The sequence below is a fragment of the Hippocampus guttulatus genome, chromosome 15 (assembly GCF_054856545.1).
Source record: "Hippocampus guttulatus isolate MCC_2025c chromosome 15, RoL_Hgut_1.0, whole genome shotgun sequence".
Taxonomy (NCBI): Eukaryota; Metazoa; Chordata; class Actinopteri; order Syngnathiformes; family Syngnathidae; genus Hippocampus; species Hippocampus guttulatus.
Window position 1 is genome coordinate 2693821 of NC_141275.1, and position 15345 is coordinate 2709165.

The 15345-nt window shown below is 40.4% G+C and overlaps 1 protein-coding gene across 1 annotated transcript in view; it reads right to left on the bottom strand.

Annotated features, from left to right (window-relative positions):
- The window catches only part of opcml (opioid binding protein/cell adhesion molecule-like), a 144052-nt gene that overhangs the window by 118247 nt on the left and 10460 nt on the right, over positions 1-15345 (bottom strand). The gene's annotated exons all lie outside the window — the stretch shown is intronic.

The following is a 15345-nucleotide window of genomic DNA, read 5'->3' on the forward strand; positions in this document are numbered from 1 at the left end:
TTTTTTATGCTTTTGGAAACATGTATGTCTGAATTTTGGGGGGCTTGAAACAAATTAGGGCAGTTTCATGGAAAATGCGTCTCTACTTCCAAAAATTTCGAGTTAAGAAATTTCTTCCAGAATCAATTCATTTCATTTCACTGCAGTTGTGGAGAACGGATATGGCTGGACCGCTGTTACATGAGGTTATTTTAAACATTTGTAAGAAAGATATCAACCACATTAAAAGTTTACAAATTCCTTTCATAATATTAATGTATTTGAAAATGTTGATGAATTTATGACAGGGTGGTGATAATTATGTACCATACAGCTGGTGATCAATTCACTCGGCCCAACAAACACAAGTTCAGTCATGTGGGTTACTGTATTTAGATTTTCTCTTGACCTGTCAGCCTCCATCCGAAATAAAGATAAAAAGTAAAAAGAAAGATTATTGCCGACTTCAACAAGTACAGCGGGGAAAAAAAAAGGAATGAAAGGACGGACAGTGAGGTCAGGGAAAATGTCAACATCTTTGTCTATTGGTGAGGTTTGGAATCAACATGGATTGTTTTTTTTAATACTTACTTGTGACTTTTGGTGTTTGGTTTCCTTTTCTGCTTATTGTATACAGGTCAGTAACTGACATATTTGCCTTATTGCCACCAAGTGGCAGAGAGCTTGATTGTAACTCAGTCAGTCCTTGACAATTGCAACAGCTCAGATGGATTGAATTGATAACACACCTTGCCCCATGGGCCACAGGCGCAAAGCAGAAATTCTTTTGTGCAGCCCACTCGTCAGTGCTTGTGGCCCAAGGTGCAGCCGCACTGACTGATTTAGACATTTCAAGTATGAACTTATGGCCACCCCAATTTGAGTTATGGGTCCACACTATCCACCCCTAGTGAAAATTTTCTGGCTACGCCTCTGATTGATGCCAACCTAAATTTTTATGTTTGCTTGGCCTGCCCAAACTGGAGCAGCTTCTTTTTTTTTTGGGGTGGAAGGAAATACAAAGATATAAATCTAATTGAAATTTCTGGTAGATTCTTAATATGACCTGAAACAAAATGTTAAAATGAAGCGTTTGACTCTTCATAACATTCCCGCCCGGGTGATAACATTGGAAGCATTCAAATTGCATATATTTACCTTTTCTTCAGTCTTTCAAACTAAGCGAATTAATGAATGATGAACATTTACATCTGTCATTTCTCATTGAAAACACATTGGCTTTATTTGTGTAACAGCAATCCACTTTTCCTTTCTTCACTACCCCTGCAGGGCATGAAATTGCTGATGTGTGCCTCTCCATCGACGAGCCTTGCTTAATCCACCAACAAGGAACGAGGCCATTTATAAATTGGAACGCTACATTAATTGATTACTCCCTTGTTCTTTCTTTCTGTGCTTCCTTAATCTGCTCTTTCCACTGCAAACTCCAGCAAAATATGTTTCTCTGTAGATTTAGTTATTTGCTGGAAAACTCCCATATTCTTAGATGGCATAAGATGGCTGCGGAGGTGAGATTTCGAGTCGTGTTGGATGAGTTTGGCTGGAAGAGGTGTGACTACTACCTTGGTTGCACTCCCTTTTTACTCATGCAGAAGGGTGCTGGCCTTGAGTGTTAGTTTGCGTGAGACAAAGAGGTAGTTCAGCCGAATGTGTCAACTCACAAGAGACTACAGAGCCTACAGTGCTGTGCCCAGGCAGCTGCCACCCACACCATTTGTGAGGACGTTTTGCATTTTGCTGTCTGTTGTGGAAATAATTGGCTTTTCGTTATGAAGCAGCGAAATAAAATGAAACAACAGCCTGCTGACAATATGTGTAAGTGTCTGTGGTGGGCAAATTCACTGAGTCGCGAGACTGCTCCAATGGTGTCAAAACCTAGGCTAATTGGAAAGTAGTAATTGGTGTTGACTGAAAGACAGATGGGCGGCACGGTGATCGAGTGGTTTGCACACCAGCCTCACAGTGCAGAGGTGCTGGGTTCAATTCCAGCTGCGGCCTTCCTGTGTGGGGTTTGCATGTTCTCCGCATCCCTGTGTGGGTTTTCCCCAGGTACTCTGGTTTCCTCCTACAGTATATTCCAAAAACATGCGTGGCAGGTTCATTGAACATTCTAAAATGTCCCTAGGAGTGCAAATGTTGAATGACTGAAACAAACAAAAAAAAACCACACAAAATGAATCTTAAAATCATGAAAAATCAGGCTCAGCTGTCATACACCACACATTGTTTTTATGCCTACACATCCTTACATGTAGTGAAACTTTATTGACTTAAAGTGCCTGGAAAATATGTTATGAATGGGAAAATGATAGTGTCAATGTGTAACAAAACAAGTTATTACAGCAATCAGTTTCAGCCTCTTGTATGATGAAATTCTTCCCAGTGGCATCAATCTCAACATATGATATTTATTACAATGTGAGATTCAAGAACTAAGACACGTGGTAGCTGTATTTAAAACAAATGATAATTGATAATAACCGTTGCTTCCGTTTAAATAAACAATCAAAATACAGTGGAACCACTATTTAACAGACGAATAGGGGTAAGAGGTCTTTTTTTTAAAGGCAATTATCCGTTAAATTGTGTCGCGCCCCTGTGAAATAGTCATACAGCTGTTGGTGCTTTTGATGCAGGAAAAGTGGGCACCTGATTGCTAGCATTTGTGTGCATTGGCACAACAATCGGCACCCCCTGTTCGTCTAATCATGACAATGCCATTGTGACAAACCATCTTAAATGCTGTGTTGCCCTGAAGACAATAGTTAATGTTTTTTTTCGATATATCTCTATTAGGGGTTTTCTCTCTGGCGTGGCAGTTCAAAAACATTTTTTTTAAATCATAATAATTATCTGTGGGTTCAATGTGTGAGTAAAAGTATCCTAAAACGCTATCATCGATGACGTTGTATTCACCAATGTCACTTCCTGTTTAGTCTTCCTGTTTGATCGCGAACGTAAAGCAGACACGTTTTATACTCAGAATACGATCCGCCGCCACCCACTGAAGCATCATAGAAGCAATGCCTTAAGTTCAATCGTGTTATATTAGAGTTGTTATACAAGCATGGACTGAGTTTGATAACATGTCTAATTTATTGTGACATTTGCATACGTTCGTTACAACTGTGGACCGAAGTTGAATGGAACGATTAAACGACGTCCTCTGCTGGCTACTTGCTGCCATTACCTTTGAATGATAAAATGTCAAAGAGCATTGTTGACCAGTGTTTGTGCAATTAACGTAAATTTATGCATCTTGATTGTGTTCAGACATTGATTATTTTGTATTGTCTTTTTTCATTTTTCACCGGCATGTCCTTGAACAATTGTGGATGTAAATTATCAAACTTGCATCTCCTTTGTTTACTTAGTTTTTTTGTTTGGGAGAGGATAAAAAGTTCCCTGGGAGCAGACAGGAACAGCATTGATGGGTGGGACCTCAGCGAGTCCATGAGGTGCAAGTGGATGACAAACTATTCAATAAACGAGAAAAATCCTTTAGTTGTTTTTTTTTGTTTGTTTGTTTTTTTTTGGGATGTAGCTGACCTCAAGAATGGCAGTAGGAGACATTCTAATCGAGAGCAGGATGGGAATGGGAGTCGTTTTAAATGGGACGGGGACAGGGATTTTATTATTCTTATTTTTTTTATATGATGTGAAGAGATTTTTTTTCTGTGGGAGTGGGATGGGACGGGAGTAAAAATCCAGATAGCGTTTATACTGTTATCGCTACGTGTTAGATACTACGCGTATGTTAACGCAGGTCAACAGCAAGCCAAACTCATTTATTGATGAGCCAGGAAACTGAGCGTCTTGCTCCTTTATTGCGGTCTTCTTGACGACGTACAGTGAACAACTGTGACATCAGCTCTACAATTCATTGAGCTTTACTGTGGGCAGAACAGCGTTGACCCTGGTACTACTTTTCTAATGTTATTCTCTCTCACTCTACCCTGCTCTATCCTGTAGGGTTCAAGAACAGAGCAAGTCTCCCCCCTTGAATATAATCCGAATGCCCCTTCATCTGGTGGTCATTTTTGACCAGGATCACCAAGGTTGATTAAACCACTCAAAATTCAATGGTTTGTGGTTGTCAACAGTTTTATATGTTCAAGTACGCAGAGTGGATAATACCACGAGGCCTTCAAGCAATATAATGGCACAACGCAATATTTTGGAGGACTGTATTTTCAATTGGAAATCAATTATATTTGACCCACACACAACATATTAACAAAACACATGAAACAACACGCACACCACACAACTACACAAGCAGCAACTCTTGCTTGGTCCATACAAGTAGGCAACTCTCACCCAAATATGCCATTTGAGAACAATAAAATAGATATGAATTTTGTCACCACGCAGTGTAAATCCAACCTTTGTAATCCACATAGATAGCATTTTCATTCATAAAAAAAAAGAATTTAAATCATAATATTCCCATCATAACTATATCCAAAATCAACAATACACGTGCTATCTTGAAGGTAATGTAAGCCAGGGAACAAAATCAATAGGAGGCACTTTTCTCTGCCATATCCCTCCATTAGAGGGATATGTTTTTTGACCCGCGGCTCTAATCCTGGAACCAAGGTGAAATGGCAAAATTCGAAATAATTTACATCGTCATGGCAAAAGCTTTGTGCTGACAGAGGTTCAAAGACAATTTAGTGATGAAGGATCCCTCTCACGGGCAGGGCATGCAAGATTTCAAAATGCTGTAAATGTGTCTTTCGCTTATTAACGGAAAAAAAACAGGAGGGATGACAATGTTGCTCAGTGATGGAAAACAAATATAGAGTCATAGATTTGGGAATATCAATTTTTTTATATTTTACATTTAGCTTGTTGTAATTTCACTAAGCACTAATCATAACATTGTTATTCATCAGAAATGACAAATACATTCAATAAGGGTTTGTACAGAGGGATGGCTCCAGCACCCCGTGCGACCCTTGATAGGATAAGAGGATCTGAAAATGGATAGATGGATGGATTGATGGATAGATGATTCAACGGGTTTTGCTTCACACACGTCATGATCCTGTTCTTATGTGTCTGGAGTAGGTGGCAGACGAGGGCCTTTGTCAGCGTGCACACCTGCTGCCAATCTTCATTAGCCATGTATTGAAGGTTTGTCTGATTATTTTGACCTTGTTGCTGCTCTTGCTCACATCTTTGTTTTCGAGACCACTCGCTCTTGTCATAGTCGTTCTTGTTACCTTAGTTCCACAAGTATCGTCTTTGCTTTTTGCTTTTATTTTATCGGGTTAATTGGACTCTTGTCATTTCATTTGGTATTCTCGATTTAACTCTTTCCTTGCCTTTTGCAAGCGCTTTTTGTTGATTCCTCGTTTTTTGTTTTTTTTCCTGGATCCTTGTTACCAGTGTTTTCTGTTTCGGACTTTGTCGGTTTTGCGTTTTTGATCATTAGATTGGGTGGCTAGCGCGTTGACCTCACAGTGCAGAGGTGCAGGATTCAATTCCGGCTCTGGCCTTCCTGTGTGGAGTTTGCATGTTCTCTTCGTGCCTGCGTGGGTTTTGTCCATGTACTCCGGTTTCCTCCCATATTCCAAAAACATCCATGGCAGGTTAATGGAACACCATAAAAAAACTGTATTGTTCAAAGGTGCTGTTAGTCAAATATTGATGATGCCATTCTCATTTTTCCATAATACAGAGGGAGAGCAACAATGTCAGACTGTAATGGATGCTGCTTCCTCCAAAGAGGAGGATGTGTGTGGACTGCAGCGCACGCAGCTCAGAATATCAAAAATTAATAACAATCTCAGTGATTTACAACACTACAAAGATGCTGCAACCCGACCTGCGTGAAATCGAGGGACTGTCGGAGTGAGTGAATCATGCCTTGTGGACTGCTGAGGGGGAAATAAGAATCTGATGACTGTCCACTGCAGTTGTCACTCGTGGAGAAAAACAGTCGATTTCTATTCTGTCTCATTCAGAAGTCATTCAAACACATTGAGATCATTTAGTTACTGGGCAATCCAAAGAAAATCGCTGCAGAATAGTTTGAAAATGTGTTACTGGACATGCATATTAAAGGTTGCACTCATGTCTGTCATTGCATAAAATTCAATCATTACATCTGAAGCGATAATGTCATTAGACATATTCTATCATTACACAAAGGTTAAATACATGTGATCTTGTCACAGACTTCAAAAGACACGCCAATTAAAACCTTCTGAGGGAAACTTACCCAGCCCTTTTATCATTCAGTAACCACCAGAAGACTGTACATTCTCGACTCTAGCCTGATTGACTCCATGGTCTTAACTTAATTCAACTAATATATGTTCTAAGGATGTCATAGTAAAAACAAGAAAAAAGTCACAGCAAGATAACGGGTGAGTTCAAGTCACCAATCGAATTATATTAGCCAATGAGGTCTAATCTAAGACCAAAAAAGCTCTGATTTCTTGTCTTCACATACAATAGAGGCTGAGGTCAATGTTTTGGAAAGCGTCCATCCTGGCTGGGAGTTTTCCAAAAGCTCTGTTTTTAGGGTCCAAAAAAAGGGCTTGCATGTGAAGGAAAGGCCGGAAAGTGTTTGAAAATGTCATAATTAGTGGCCATGTCCTTTGACTGCTCCTGAAGATATATATATATATATATATATATATATATATTAGACCTGTCAAACGATTAAAATATTTAATCTAATTAAAAATGCAACTATCATAATTAACTCAAATTCACTAAAAATTAATCGTGATTACTCACGCATTTTTTATCGTTTCTGAATTTCCCTTTATATTTTTTTGTCCTATTTTTCCCCATTTTAATGCTCTCATCAACATGGAATCATGAATCCGTTTTCTATGTGCAAAATGCAAATATTTACTGAAATAACAATTTCGATTTTCAATTTTACATGACCATTTTTCAATTGGATCAGTTATTCACACATAATCTCTCACACAATATTACTTTCTATTGTTGAGGAATGGGAGCGGTCAAATTGCTCTTGGCCCTCCTTGGACACAGGTTCTTTTATCTCTCTATAAGGTGGAATAAGACCCAACACCACATCGTCTTTTCTTCAGTTTATCACAACGCAACACGAATCGATTCGGGCTCCTGTGAGTCTCAGATTTCATCAGGAAGCCCCGAGCAACTACAGTCACACGTATATATAGGCATAGTATGTTAATTATGTTAATTAGGGGCGGGCAGTCCTTCCCCTTATGTAAAAATCTGAAACAAAGAAAGTCAAGCAAAGTTCGATCTTGGCATTTTGACAAAGTACAGACCACATCTGCTGTGCACAAATCTGGGGATAAGATTTCCTCCTCGAGGGAACTTGACAGCCTTCAGGGACTTTCCCGAGGTGGGGGACGCAAAAGAAGACACTTGGGGGCTGTTAATCACTCAAGGGGAAATAGGACCCCAACTTCACCCTACATTCTTTGTTTTAAGTAGCGGGTGTTCAGGACAGAGACCGGTACCAATAGTTCTCATAGCAAGGTGAAATTTCTCAACAATGTTCTACTACTAGCGGAATAATTCCTTAACACCATCAACAACAGTGAAAAAAAAAATTGTCTGCTTTAACAGCTCTTTTTATGGAATCAAAACCGAGCAATATAACATTATAAAGTGCACATCTAAGGTAAACTAGTACTCAGCTTATAGTGGATTTAAGCCATGGTTGCAGATTCGTTTTTCTCAAGTTTTCTTTGAACACAGCAGTCAGGCTATGTTGATTCTGTTGGTCCTTCTTGCGCGGAAGTCTCTCTACGGTTTTGTGTAGACATCATTTTGGATGACTACACTTGGTTCGATGACAACACCGGAGACGTTTTATTTTCAGTATGGACAGTATACGACTGCACCGCTGAACTCTCGACGTGCCTAAGCACAGTCAGTCAGACGAACACAGAGAAGCTCCACCCGCTTTATTTATATGGACACGGAACACTGTAACATTCCACACAAAATAGTTCCAAAAAGTAACAATCGCATCAGTGGCATACATCGTATTCGACAGGCTACCTGCTCTTTATTCTTATTTCATTCCCGAAACAGTGTCTTCTCCCGCTTGCCTTCTCTGCTACGTACAATCTCTATACACAGCTTGTAATGGAGGCTCTCGCTGGCAATCCATTGTGGAGTCGTTTGATGCAATGCGAATGATTTCAGCTTGAGTCAAGCTGTGGACAATGTTGACAGGCTTGCATGCAGTAACCATACAATTAGCTATGGCTTCAGCAAATTTATTCTTCGTCGTGTCATCCATTTTCTTTGCTTTGAAATGATTCATAGCTGTCTGTCTGAGACGAGGGGGCGGAGTACTCACGTCAACTGTGTACTTGGCCATTAAGTGGTATTTCAGACTCGACGTGCTATGATGATAGCTCAGTTTACGACTGCAAAACATACAGGTAACTTGTGCAGCGCGCTTGTTGTTTTGTTTCTGGTTTATTTATAGAGCAACGTAACTTCCGCTGTGACGTGTGTCGTGTTAATCTCGCGAGAAAAAATTTAATCCCGTTAAAATTTATTTAAATTAATGCCAATAAAAACACGCTAAACTGACAGCTCTAATGTATGTATATATATAGGGCGGCCTGGTGGTCCAGTGGTTAGCGCGTCGACCTCACGGTGCATGTGCAGAGGTTCAATTCCAGCTCCGGGCTCCCTGTATGGAGTTTGCATGTTCTCTTCGTGCCTGCGTGGCTTTTCTCTGGGTACTCCGGTTTCCTCCCACATTCCAAAAACATCCATGGCAGGCTGATTGAACACTCAAAATTGGCCCTAGGTGAGAGTGTGGATGGTTGTTTTTCTCTGCGTGCCCTTGCAACCAGTTCAGGGTGTCCCCCGCCTACTACCCGAAGACGGCTGGGATAGGCTCCAGACCAAACTCAGCAAACCCAAATACGCCACTCGACTCCTCTCAGCTTCCTTACACGAGGAAGTGACGCTTCCTCATGTCACGTTCATTGTGAGCAGACGTATAAATAAACGTTCAAACCATATATGTATGGAATGTATTATTATTATTATGGAGACTTATGGGACACCCTGTATTAAGCAAATAATCTGTCAATCAAATTTCCCATTGCAATCATCTGACTTAATTAAAATACACACAAACACAAGATGATGCCTCAGGAATTGAATTGTAAGTTTTGTGGGATCTTCAAAGTTGTTTTGTGGTTGAGGCCAAATCACCATTTTTGTCCTCTGTTGAGATGTCAAATCTCCTCAGATTCTTCTTCTCAGAATCTTGGATGGTGTCTTGACCTGCTATTTGGAATTCACTTTCCAAGGAGTCTTTCATCCAGTGATTGCCCCTTCAGCATTTTTACTGATATTGTAATTTCTTTTTATAAATTATATTCAGGATTGTCATCCAGCTTCTGCAGACCTTGCTGATTATGTGATCGTTTGACTCAGCTGTGTTGCAGCAGGGAGAGATGGAAAACACGCAGAAAAATGGCCCTTGAAGAACAGGATTGAAGACCCCTGTGCGTTACTCTTCATTTTGGACTTGTTTCTTGGTCTATTGTGCTATAAAAATGCTGCATGACATCATCAAATATTGTACCACTGATCCAATAAAGGAGCAAACTCTTGTGATGGACAAAATGAAGCCTCACGGACCAATGAGCAATTGTCTTTCATGTACCAGCCAATGGTTCATTTTTTGATGTTTCATTCATATTTGCTCTTTCACCCTTTCAGGGACAGCGGTGACTACAGTGGACAACTTCTCCTCTTATCAGGTTACAGGGTGCATGAAAGGGTTAAGGACTGCTGCTGCATCGTGAGCTGCACAGTTCACAGGATTACAGTTTTTTATTTGAGATGAAAGCTTGTCATGTCGCTCGACTCCCAATTCGGACCGTGTAGATGTTCGACTAAACCAGGGGTGCCCAACCTTTTTTGTCCCAAGGGCTACTTTTCAAGGAGCCAACCTCTGGAGATCAACCAGTCCAGTGTCAACGTCTGCCCCCCACCCCACACTCACACTAAAAGTCCCAAAGGCCAACCCATTTGTCTTTCCTACACTGAATGCCCAAAGGGCAGCCAACTGGCTGACCGTTCTCATGCTCATGTGAAGAAAACCACCGCGTTCCATTTGAACAAGGTGGGGGAAGAGCCCCACCTTGCTGCATTTACAGAACAATGTTGACAAAATGGGGCGTTGAGTTGTTGGTTTTAGACAACACAGCGTATGCATCTAGGTCGAGGACACCTACCACATTCCATTTGAACAAGATGGGGGAAGAGCCCTACCTTGTTTTTTCGCAGGGAAATACATCTCATAGCTCCTGTGTACCGTTTTGAAATGCCACCCCAGATTGTCTTTCTTCGGCAATGCACCGTTGCATTTGCAAATCAAACAAACAGGCTTTGAATGAGAATAAACAAAAAAATAATCTTGCTCCCACTCAAGTTGAAAATGGTAGTTCTTGCCTCGTTTCCTCTCAGCCATGTTGACGTTTGGTGGTGACAACCGCTGTGATCGCGAGTTGCTCGCTACTGTTGAACAACTTCCAGCAGTGTTTCCAACTCATCGGTAAGGAAATTAGCTATTGGCTGTCGCTGAATGATGTCATCAGGGCGATGGCTAATATGCGATTTACTTGGTGGGGGGGGGGGGGGGGGTCTTTTTTTCTTATCTTTTTTTCTTTTCTAATTTTTATTTGTTGATTAATTTTTAGTTTATTTTTTACGAAATGTTTTACATTTACATCCAGCCCAGATACTAAACCTGGCGGGATAAGGCAGCAGCAGCTTTATTTGGGGGAGGAGCCACAACAGCACCCGGCGCTGCTCATTGAGAACAACATGCTTTCGCCACACAGACTCCAAAAGTCTCCACTAACACCAGAAAAAGTTGGTAGATTGTCACGTCACTTTTTTTGAAAAAAAGAGTTGCTCGAGAGGGTCTGAATACTCACTAAATATAGCGTCAAAGTCACTAAGTTGGCAACACTGACTTCCTGTCATGACATTTAAAAAAAAAAAAAGACTTTTTTTTTTTCCCCCACACACCTCGCGGTCGACTCAGGATCAGTCCGCAGTCGACTGGTCGGGCACCCCTGGACTAAACAAATACTAATACTCGCTACACCAGGGATGCCTAAACTTTTTTAACCTAAGATCTACTTTTCGATCAACCAACCTCCTACGATCGACCCGTTCCTGCGCACGCGCACATACGCATGCACTTGCACACACATGCCACGATGAGCAACAGCCATAACGGCCCCTAAGATGAATGAAACAGAAATATAAAGTAGACACAAGAGTTTATGAAAAGGATTTCCTGCCTACCTTAGTGGGAGACCTGATGCGGATGCATGCAAAGCACTTTTGCAGCCTGTTAACTATCGTAGCTCACGCGTACCGTTTTAAAATGCTTCTCTCAGCCCTCTAGATTGCCATTCTTTCCGAGCCCCAAACGAGGCTTCATTTCCTCAATCACGTGACTGTTTTCCATTCGACACGCACAGCCACAAACAGGACGTCAGTTTCCCCTGGTCACGTGATGTCACTGACACACGGCTAAAAAAAAAGACTTAATTTTCCACAGCCACTTTTATTCGACACGAGCGTTGAAGCTCCGCGTTATTTAGCCTATCACTAGCAACCTTTTCAATAGTGATGGCGAAATGAAGCTTCATGAAGCATTCCAGCCAATTGGGTGGCTCACGGATCTAAGCGTGATGGTGCGTCATTTGCTCAATGGTGCCATTAAGTGATCAAGAAGACCAAGCAGTCAATAGCAATGACAATTTTCAACTTGGCAAATTGATTATGAAAATGATTGCTCCTGGGAACAAAAGTGCAAGGATTGTTTTTCATTTATTATTTTGTCATTGGCTGATGGTCCGAAACACCGAACAGACGTTCTACATAACAGCTAGAATTTCCTTTGCTATTCGAAAAAGGACGGAACAAAAATAATATGGAATAAAGGACACATAAGGTATTATATAACAAATGTATATTGACATAACATTTTGCAACACATGCCAATATTTCCAAAACAGGGTGGAACTGTCTTTCAGTCCATGTCTGAACGCTCTACCCAACTGAGGGCAACTTTGCCAAAAACGCCTATGGAAAGGTGCACCCAAAGTAAATTTGTAGCTGTTCTTGAAATATTTGGAGTAACAGAATAGTTTTGGTCTCTTTTTGAAATATTCAAAATTTTATCATTATGAATATTTCTCTCATACAGAATCTGTGGAAGTGCTCCTGTCACTGAACTGTGGATGTTCGAAAACAGAAAAAGAAGGTGAATCTTATGTTCGTCTAGTTTTTCACAAAATCTGCCTTGAAAATGGATTTAGAATGTTGATTAGGACTTGAAAACACTACAGTATCAAAGCTTGAGGTCTCCCCAGGTTCCGGTTCAAATTTGACAATTGTAACATGTAGGGTACCATTCAAATCTCCAGAAACTCAGCTTTTAAAAGATGTATAACATGTTCACACATGTACTCAGCTGACGACGTGCCATTTGTTTTGACAGATGACGGAGGGCCCTTTGGTGGGCCCTCCTAACTAAGGGTTTAAAATTGCTTAAATGCATTGGAAAATTAAAAAAAAAAAAAAAAACGTTAAACATACCAGTCCTGCCGACACGACTTACAATTACTTCTTTGCTATTGGCAATACAATTTTGCACCCACAAAATGTGCTGCTTGACAGTGAATCTTGCATAGCAAGAACGATGGAAAACGATCTTCGCTCGGAACTGGGAATCAGAGGCACCATGTCACCATAGGTTTCAATGTCTGCAGTCTGCGCTTGCAAAGTCGGCCTGGCTGCCCTTCAAATGTTGCCACTGAAGTACAACTTTTATAAAACGAGCACATATCTGGGTATTGCAGGTCACGATGGTGCATTTCTTTGCAGGTGAAATACACATTGAGCTTCAATTCTCACAATAGTCTTCGTTGCGCTCGAACAGTGGTTCTTAACCTTGTTAGAGGTACCGAACCCAACCAGTTCATATGCACATTCACCGAACTCTTCATTAGTGAAAAATAAAAATAGGATTTTTTCCAAAGTCAAGACAGAAAAAACTCATTAAAAACAGAAAAAAGTAAATAAAATATCAAGACATAATTATAGTTGTTGTTTTTTTTAATTGTATGGCAGAGCCTTCGTCAAACACCTGAGACTGATTCACCGTACCCCTAGGGCGTTGGTCGGCAACACGCGGCTCCAGAGCCGCATGCGGCTCTTTAGCGACATCGAGTGACTCCCTGGAGCTTTATAAAAAATGTTTGAAAATGGAAAAAGATTTTGATAGTAGGCTAATATAGCTCAAATAGATATAGATACATGTTGCAGCTCCGAAAAAGGTGAGCTGTGGTGTCGGTTTTTTAAAACGTACACTTTATTTATGCTTTTAACAGTCTCGACAAACAGACACGTCTGCGTCCGACTCCGTGCCTTCTCTCTTCTCGTTCTACTCGAGAGGCGTTCAAAGACAGCCTCCGAAAAACGGAAATTAATGATCACTTCACTGACACTAAGAAAAGCGAAAATAATGCACCAAAACAAAATTTCAAGCGAGGAAATCACAAAATAAATTCCATGGAGGCATTTGTGAACACACAAGGGAATGAATAACATAAACAATTCTGAGACAGTCCAGTCTCCTACATACATCGAGCATGTGTTTCCTTCATTGTAAGTTTTATAGAAGGCTTTTTTTTTTTTGCGGCTCCAGACATATGTTTTTTGTTTTTTTTGTCCTATACGGCTCTTTCAACATTTTGGGTTGCCGACCCCTGCCTTTGGATTACATTGAACACAGGTTAAGAACCACTGCTCTCGAACATTTTGTCCATCTACGATGAAATAGTATTATGAGAAAAATCAACAAGTATTGCTATTTTGTGGTTCAACCTTATACGATAATATCAGTGGCGGGCCGTGCATTTCAACCATAGGCCTTCAGTGACGTCACATACATGACAACAATACAGTATAGGCTCATCAAGCAGCACTTAATTTCAGGAGCATTTAAAACCATCAAGTATGCATTCACAATTAAGAGCAGAAAACTAAATTTATAGATTTTGTCAAAAATAAAAAGATGATTTAAAAATACTAAATAATATGGCACTCAAATTACGCTATCTGATCTTAAACAAGTCTGTCCAATAAATTGCGCAATGTCAAAGTTTCATTTAAGACACCAACCAAACAATAACAAAACAAACTATTCTTTGAAAATAAAGTTAACAGATCATTTGCATTTTGAGAATAGGCTTTCCAACAGCAAATAATTGACGATGTTGAGCAGCTGAGATTGAACGAACTTTAGTGCATGAAGGTGACTACAATGCGCCATTATAAATTGCAGGTGAGCAGACTTATTTGATGCATTTTTGTATCTTTGTCATTTTATTTCGTTACCATTAATTGAATACTAATGAAATAAAATGACAAGAAGAAATGTAAAATAAAATTAATTTACTCACCAATGTAGTTCCTGTTCACTGAGCTGCAGATCTACGCGAGTGTCCCCAAACGTTTTTTAAACGCACCGTAGTTTGTAAGTGCCCAGCCGTGCTCTGATGTGTCCTTGCTGCCTTGGTAAAACAACTTAAATAGGTAAATCCACTGTGGCTCCAAACACCAAATCGGTCCGTTGCAAGCAATAGGCATTCCCAGCAGTACAATTTGCAGCGTTTCTCAGAGGCTGTGAGCCACGGGTACCGTTCATAATTGCTCGTCTGAAAATGACGGACAAACCCTTTTCCTTGCTGGGACAGGCTAGCTAGTGCAGGAGTTGGGCGACATCTTTGCACAATATCCAGCTTTTCGTGGAAGGTCCGTCTTGAAAATTGTGTGGAAAGTAGTTCCGCAACCAGATCAACATCTTCTTCTTCGGCCATTTTGGGTTAAAATGCAGTGATAGCTCCCTCTAGCAGGCGCTAATCCAATCACCGAACGTGCGAGTCCAGTCTCGACGTAAGGCATTCTAGCTGGCCCCGGTGCGCAGACTCGTGATCTGATTGGCTATTGCAACCTGACTGTGCCCGTTCATTTTCAGCGCACAGGGGCCTGCTCTGTTTAATCTGAAGGCCCAAGTTTAATTTACCTGGCAACACAAGCTAGCTGAAATATGATTGGTTAAAAACTCTACCATAATAAATACGTTATTTGTCGAGTGGCTTTCAATGTTATTTTAAATAACATTGAAACATTTGTTTTTTTGTAAACAAAATTATTCAATACAGAGAATAATTTTGTTTACATATTTATGAAAATAAAATAACATGAATTAAATTTATGTTATTGTATGAATGTTTAGGCTAGCAGAGAAGGCATTGC